The sequence below is a fragment of the Rhagoletis pomonella genome, unplaced genomic scaffold (assembly GCF_013731165.1).
Source record: "Rhagoletis pomonella isolate Grant_MI unplaced genomic scaffold, Rhpom_1.0 Rhpom_scaffold_00054, whole genome shotgun sequence".
In the NCBI taxonomy this organism is placed as follows: Eukaryota; Metazoa; Arthropoda; class Insecta; order Diptera; family Tephritidae; genus Rhagoletis; species Rhagoletis pomonella.
The window spans coordinates 161,908-169,799 of record NW_023458608.1 but is presented as its reverse complement, the minus strand read 5'-3'; positions in this window follow the sequence as shown (position 1 = coordinate 169,799).

Here is a 7,892-nt window from a genome sequence, read left to right as displayed (position 1 = left end):
TAGTGTAATTAAGTGCAAGTTTTTAAGTGACTCTAAAACAGCCCCGATTTTTCAAATTCATTTAATTTTTATTGACAGTGCTGCGCATTTTATTCCATATAAAAGTTTTGTCAAGCATACTTTGTATGAGAGAAAATGCGCAGCACTATCACCAAAAAAATTGTCAAAAATCACCGCTATTTTACAGACACTTGAAACTTGCACCTTATTGTACCCCTTTGTTGACATTTTTTTAACTCTGTATTAAGTTTTAAAATCGGATGTAATGAATATTAAATAAAAAAAATTAAAAGAGTAAATACTAAAGATTAAAAAGTTGAGCTATTCAAATGACGAGGAGTGTATGTGGCATACGTTTGGAAGAGTGAGCCTTTTTACTTCAGAATGCGTGTGCAGTGGCTCTCAATGCTATACGTGTATTAGTAAGATTTGTTGCCCCCTTCCCGTTTGCCCATGATTTTCCCCTGATCCAGCCCGCGAAATGGGCTCGCTTGCCCGTACGGGCAAAAAAGCCCATACGGGCAAAAGTGCCCATGTCTGCTCTATTTCATTCCAAACTGCAACATGGTATAAGCTGCTGGGGAGGTGCCTCTGCATACAAATTAACACCTCTTTTGATCTTGCAGAAGAATGTTATTAGAACAATATTCAAGGCAAAATCTCGTGAGCATTCCATTGAATTTTTTAGAACGCTTAAAATTCTTCCGATGCGACATTTATACTTTTACAAGGTATTAAAAATATTTTTCGTAAGATCTGGCTACATACAAAGCCATGCTTCTAATAATTATTACTTGAGACGGAATCTCCAATCCGTTGCTTCTATTCCTGCCATAAAGACAACACATTATCGCAACTTCTACACTTTTGTATCTTGTAAGTTATTTAACAGCCTTCCTCCTAATATACGCGCCATAAGAAACCTACGTGAATTCTTGAAGCAAATGAAAGCATTTTTACTAAATTTTAATCACCATGAGGCCGAAATTTTGCTTAAACCAGTTATTTAATAAATTTCCGTTTAACCATGAGACATTTCGTTTTTGTTCAGCGACCCTGCCTGGTCATGTCGGTCTTTGCTTAAACTTTTGGCCCCTACTGGTCAATGTGTGAGCCCTTACGGTCAGCTCGGTCACTTTCACGTCCGGGTTTTACTCTCCAATAATCCTTTATGGTAAATTTCAATACCTCAGCAAGACACTGATTTTCATAAAAACAGTTATTTGTTATACTTTTATTATACTTTTAAATAATTTTGTAATTTATTCATGTATATCATTATTTTTTGTCGTGCATATGTACATACATTGCATTTTCCAAATCACACCCCACACATAATTGCAACTACAAATGTATGTATGAAATGGCATTTAAAACTAATATTTTACTTATTAATAAAATGCCACCAACCTTTTTCTTAATATTATAAAATATCGAAAACTATCCACTGTACTTATGTATAAGCATACTCAGTATTAAGAAAAATGAATTTAAATAAATAAAAAAAAAATAAAAAAAGAAGTACAAAGTTTTTGAGGACTTTGTTCATATTTCCGCAGGTTCATAAGAGATTTTTCTATAATAGCGAAACCGCTTTATGATCTTTTGAGGAAAGAAGAAAAGTTTAAGTTTGGACAGAAGGAAATAGAAGTCTTCGATACACTTAAAGAAAAGCTAGTTAACTCTCCAGTATTAGCAATTTATGACCCCAGTAATGCCACAGAGCTGCACTGCGACGCTAGCGCCTTGGGATCGGGGCAATACTGCTCCAAAAAAAGAAAGATAACAAGTTACATCCAATTTTTTATTTCTCAAAGCGCACAACTGATGTCGAATCTCGTTATCACAGTTTTGAGTTAGAAACGATAGCGATAATCTACGCGCTAAAAAGGTTCAGAGTGTACTTATAAGGCATCAAATTTAAAATTATCACGGATTGTAACTCGTTGATGCTGACACTTAACAAGAAAGACATAAATCCCCGAATTGCTAGGTGGCCACTTGAACTACAGAACGACGACTACGAACTGGAACATACGTCTGGCAAAAGAATGCAGCACGTGGACGCGTTAAGTAGAACAAATAACGTGTTGACAGTATATACTAATACGCTCGAAGAAAACCTAATTATTTGCCAAAGTAAAGACGAAAAAATTAAGAACCTCAAAAAGCAGTTAGAGTCCGCAGAAAGTAGCTACTACGAAATGAGGAATGGAGTGGTCTATAAAAAAAAGGATAGTAACTTATATTTTTACGTACCAGAAGCAATGGAAGGGCATGTCCTGTACAAGTACCATGATGAGTTAGGGCATATAGGTGTTGAGAAAGTTGTGGAAACGGTCAGTAAAAGTTACTGCTTCCCAAATATTAGGAAGAAAGCAAATACTCATGTAGAAAATTGCTTAAAGTGCATAGCGTTCTCCACCAAACACGGCAGGAAAGAGGGACTTGTTAATATGGTCCCCAAAGGAAATAGACCATTCGAAATGGTGCACATTGATCACTTTGGGCCGATCCACAGTAGTAGTACAAAATACAAACACGTATTGGTAATAATAGATGCGTTTACAAAGTTCGTTCGGCTATATGCAGCAAGAACAACAGCGTGAAAAGAAGCGATCACGTCGCTAGAAGATTACTTTCGCGCGTACAGCAGTCCCAAATGTTTAGTATCTGATAGGGGAACCTGTTTCACGTCTAACGAGTTCGAAAATTTTCATCATATTAAAGTCGCGACTAACTCCCCCCAAGCGAACGGAAAATTGTCAATAGGAGCCTAGGCCCAATGTTAGCGAAGTTGGTCGATTCAGAAAAAAGCGTCAGCTGGCAAAAAGTGTTAGATTCGGTAGAATATGCAATGAACAATACATTGCATAAAGCGATTGGCGAACATCACAGCATAATGCCGTTCGGAGTTAGGCAAAAAGGAAAGGTCTTAGATACACTCAAAGAAAACGTTGGAGAGTCAGTACAGGCACCCGATGTTAGGTCAATAAAGGATGTTAGACACCAAGCAGAATTAGTACAACAAAAGGCACAGGAATATAATAAGCAGTACGCGGATGCCAAACGACTACAACCTCGTAAATTTAAGGTAGGGGATTATGTTGCTTTGTCGAATTCTAGTTCTCAGCCAGGAGTTTCAAGTAAACTTATACCAAAGTTTAAAGGGCCCTACAAGGTAGTCGAAGTCTTACAAAATTACCGTTACCTAGAACAGTATGTTGAGGGATTCCAACAGACCCAAATCCCTTAAAAGGGAACTTGGTCGGTTACGACCCTAAATCCATTGTTTCAATGTAAAACCGGCGTAGAATCAGGAAATTCTAAGAGTCAGGGAGGCCGAGATGTAAGGCACTCAGGGTTGCAGGAGTAGCTTTGTGTAAACAGCCTTAAGCAATGTTGTAATAGTTCTTAAGTAATGTGTCTAGCCCTTAAGTAATGCAACTAGTTTTTAAGCTATGTGTTTCAACCTTAAGTGGAAATTGTATGGAAAGAACTGGAAAGAAGAAAAATAACTGCATTTAAAAATAAGAAGAATAAAATTAATTCGAAAACAGCATCAACAGCGTGTGGACGTATTATTTTTTCTTTTCGAGCTAAGCCGAATTTAATGGAGAGCAACCCAAACCAAAGCACGGATACCGAAGCTAATAATCAAAGGCGAGAATATTGGGCCAACTTTAATCTAAGAACCGGGCGTTTTCAATATGTGAGGACAATAAAAATCCACTATGACCAATTTGCGGCTCTAAATGTTTGCTGGGAAGACGTAGATCCGTATGCCGTGATGTTGGCTCACTTCAACGATTACGGCGAAATGGAGTTTGGACGTGTCGCATAGGTGTATACCGAACTGACATGCGACCAAGTATGCATACAAGTCTAATTGTTTATATTCTGCTTAAGGGAGCCGATTTTGTCAAGAGGGGGCGAGAAAAATGTTTTCCGAGCAAACCTTTTATTATTGAATCATGGTACATACATACATACATATATATTTGAATGCGACATGTTAGGAAGGAACAATAGGTACGTCTTAATATGCTCTAAATAAATTCAGCTAAGTAATCATATTGAACACATATTTGATATATTATACTCTTCTGCATCTTCTTCCTCCGGAGCCACTACGGCATCACCCTCAGATTTTATTGCCTCAATATGAGAGGACAATTCAATTATTGGTTCCTGTTTAATTTCAGAGATGGCTCTTTCCGGTTGCTCCATGACAGTTTCAGCTGTAACAATGCTATATAAACCTGAGAAACTTGATTCATCTGCTGGCTGTACAGCATGTAATTCTTGGCGTGCTTCCTGTTCTTCCGCAGCTTGTTTCTCGATTTCGGCTAAACGACTCAATTCCTCTTCTCGTAGGCGTTTTTCTTCTGCAAGACGAGATTTTTCTGCTTTTTGTGCAGCTTCTACTTCCATTCGTAATTGTTCAGCTAAACGAGCTTCTTCTTCCAAACGGTCTTCTTCAGCTTTACGTGCTAAACGCGCTTCTTCAGCCAAGCGCGATTCTTTTGCTTTGCGCATCTCTTCAGCTTTGCGTGCCTCCAGCAAAAAGCACGATTACCCCAGGAATGAAAGTGGAAACAAGCTAGGCGATGGGAATCGCTTACCCTTTCGCTTCAAGAAGGCATTATTTTAACATGGGCATATCATTGCGGGTAAGCCCTTACCCACAGCATTACCTTCAAACGATGGGAGAACGCATGGATAAAAAGAATCCAGAGAAGCGAACAAAGAATGCCTTTCAGACAAACTAATGTAGAATGCCTAGATAAGTACATACTTATTTATATTAAATTGAAATCAGAAAATGTCTTAAAAGATTTAAATTAATTAAAATTTTTACAAATCATTTTTTATACATACATATGTATACATTAATATATTTAGATTTTACTTAAAATTGTACTTCCTCACTCTTGTACTTCACGTCATTTACTGACTTCAACTTCGCTGCAAATTGAACAAAGCAAAACATGATTTTTATGAGAGACAAATTTCCACAGAAAGTAACGGTAGAAATAGAATTCTTGGATATTCATTCTATTTTTCAGCTGACTACGATGCAGCATTCTACTTTGCATTCCCCGAAATGAAACAAAGAAGCGAAATAAATAAAACATTGTAGGACATTCTACTTCGCATTACCGGCAATGCCTAAAAGAAGCGAAAAAATTCCGGTCTAGAACATGTTACCACTAAAAGCGATTACCGATTAATCCTTAAATTTAGTATACGAACATACATATGTATGTATTTATACTGATGCATTTCTATGGTGAAATTATAAGCAGGTGAAGTAATAAAAAAGCTTTCTCGCTTTATTTTCCTGACATGCGGCTATTTTATAAAAATTTTTAAAGGCAAATTTTCAAATAAGTTAGGGTCAAATCTTTCATCTCGCTCTTATTAACACACCTGGTATAATTTCTCCATGATGAGGTTCAATTGATGCTAATTTGTAGCAAACATAGCATGCGCACCTCATAGGGTTAATTTGTCTGTTTACAGTTTTTTGACATTATAACTAGCTACAAGAGAGTTCGAGCCACAGTGTAGACAGTGTGCCAAGCAAGGTTCATAGCATGATTTAATAATAAAAGGTTTGCTCAAAAAGCAGTTTTCTCGCTCCCTCTTGACAAAATCGGCTCCCTTAGCAAAGCACTGTGTGGGGGTTCGTGTGTGTGTGCAAAGTTTTGTAAGGCAGCTAAGGGAGTGTAAAAAGTCTAATGTCAATAATGAGCAAACCTTTAATTATTGAATCATGGGTTCATAGAATACAAGGTTACGACCAAGGTGTATTAAACAAGGTGTGATTGACAATTCAGTGCGGCTCTCTTTTAAGGTACTATTATGTCAAAAAGTATAAACAAATGAATTAACCCTTAGTTTTGCATGCATCTTGTCAGCACTGATGCCCTAGGCTTCTATTTCGATTATAGTTTTGTTTTACTTACATTACCTGGAATATATATATTTTGTCAATGAAATAAAACAAATTGTTTATAAAATAGTTTTAGCAATATTCTTGTTTTTAATTGCCCAAGTTTTATGCTTTTGTGCGTTTATTTTTATACCCGAGCGCACTTGTGCACAAGGGTATATTAATTTTGTTCACATAACGGTTGTTTGTAACAGCCAAATCGAGATAGATATAGACAAATGTATACATAAATGCTCAGCATGAATAGAGAAATCGATTAAGCCATGTCTGTCTGTCCGTCCGTCTGTCCGACTATGCGTCCGTCCGTGTACACGATAACTCGAGCAAAAATTGAGATATCTTGACGAAATTTGGTATGTAGGTTTCCGTTAATCCAAGGTAGGTTGTTATTGAAAATGGGCGAAATCGGACTGTAACCACGCCCACTTCCCATATAACGGTAATTTCCAGAAATACGAAATCTTCGATAAATCAGTAAATATTAAAGCTAATTTATTCAAAATTGAGGCTTGCAACAATTCTTTGCCAAGAAATACGCTTATGGTAAAATTTGGAAAATGGGCGTGCCACCGCCCACTTATGATCACATCGGACTAAAATTACGGCCACTTTTCATATAACGGTAAATTTCAGAAATGCTTGAAACTGCAATATTTCGAAATTTAAGGACGCTAATTTACTCAAAATTGATACACCCCGGCTTACCATCTAGCGGTAGCTTTCGGAAAGGTGAAAAAACAAATATTTAATACTTGCGCCGGGTATTTAATGTTCGGCTCCACCCGAACTTAGACTTTCTTACTTGTTATATTTAAATTTTTTATCCTAAACATTATTCTACACTTATAAAAGTAGGATTTTACATTTGAAACCAATTTTATATGTGAGCTTAACTCTAAAAATTTTCAAATTTAATTCAATCGAAATAGTTTTCCATTAAAAACTTTGCTTCGAGCAGTTTTAAATTAAGCTCTTCCATACTTGCTTGCATGGTTTTAATTATTTCGGTAAGAAGAAATATTTCTGTTCTCAACGTGCATTCTAAAGACTCGCCTGTTTGAGTTTGGACATCAACAAATAATGTATCGTGATCGCGTTCTAAATCCTCACTTGTTTCAATTATTTCGTATGGGACTGCGCCTGGGTATAAACGAGCTCATTTGAAAGTGCTTGATTCGGACGGACAACTAATGAAATCACTTTCCTTGAAATGGTTTTCACAAACGCGAGATGAATCACGTAGTACAACACCACAGCTTTCTTCCCATCGCTGCCGTCTTCATTCGTAACTAGGTGGTTTAAAACATCGCACTATTTTCGTGTCCTGACTTTTATTGCATACAGCGCACCGTTCAAACTTTTTGCTCCGTTTCATCTTGGTTTCCTTACATTAAATATTTAAGAAAACTCGAACGTATTTAGTTATTACCCATTTTTAAATGTACTTACTTGCTCTCGTCGGCGGTTTATCTCTTAACAATTTCACGTTTATTAAGAAAATTTGTTGCTTGAAAAATGTGTGTCTAACTTTTTTTAAACAAATTCAAATTTGAAAAAAAAAATTCAAATGGGTTAAGAATTCATTTCAGTTTGACATTATAGCCTGTTTCTTATGAGAGCAATGTCAAAATCAATCACACTTTGTTGAATACATTTTGGTTACGACATCAGCCATGGCCGCCATCTTGATGACGTAGATGGCTCAATTTATGGAGTTGCCAGATTCCTAAAAAACTATCTCATAAAAATACACTATTTTAGTCAAAAATACATCAAGTTTTATTTCAAATATGTGTACCGCTGTTATTTACCGTTTGACAATTTCCGTTGAAGTTTATGCTTTTTTCTGCGTCTTTAAGTTAATTTAAATTATTAATAATTTAAGTGCGCTGTTTTTGACTGCAAAAATTACACTGAAAAGGGTAATTTAGGG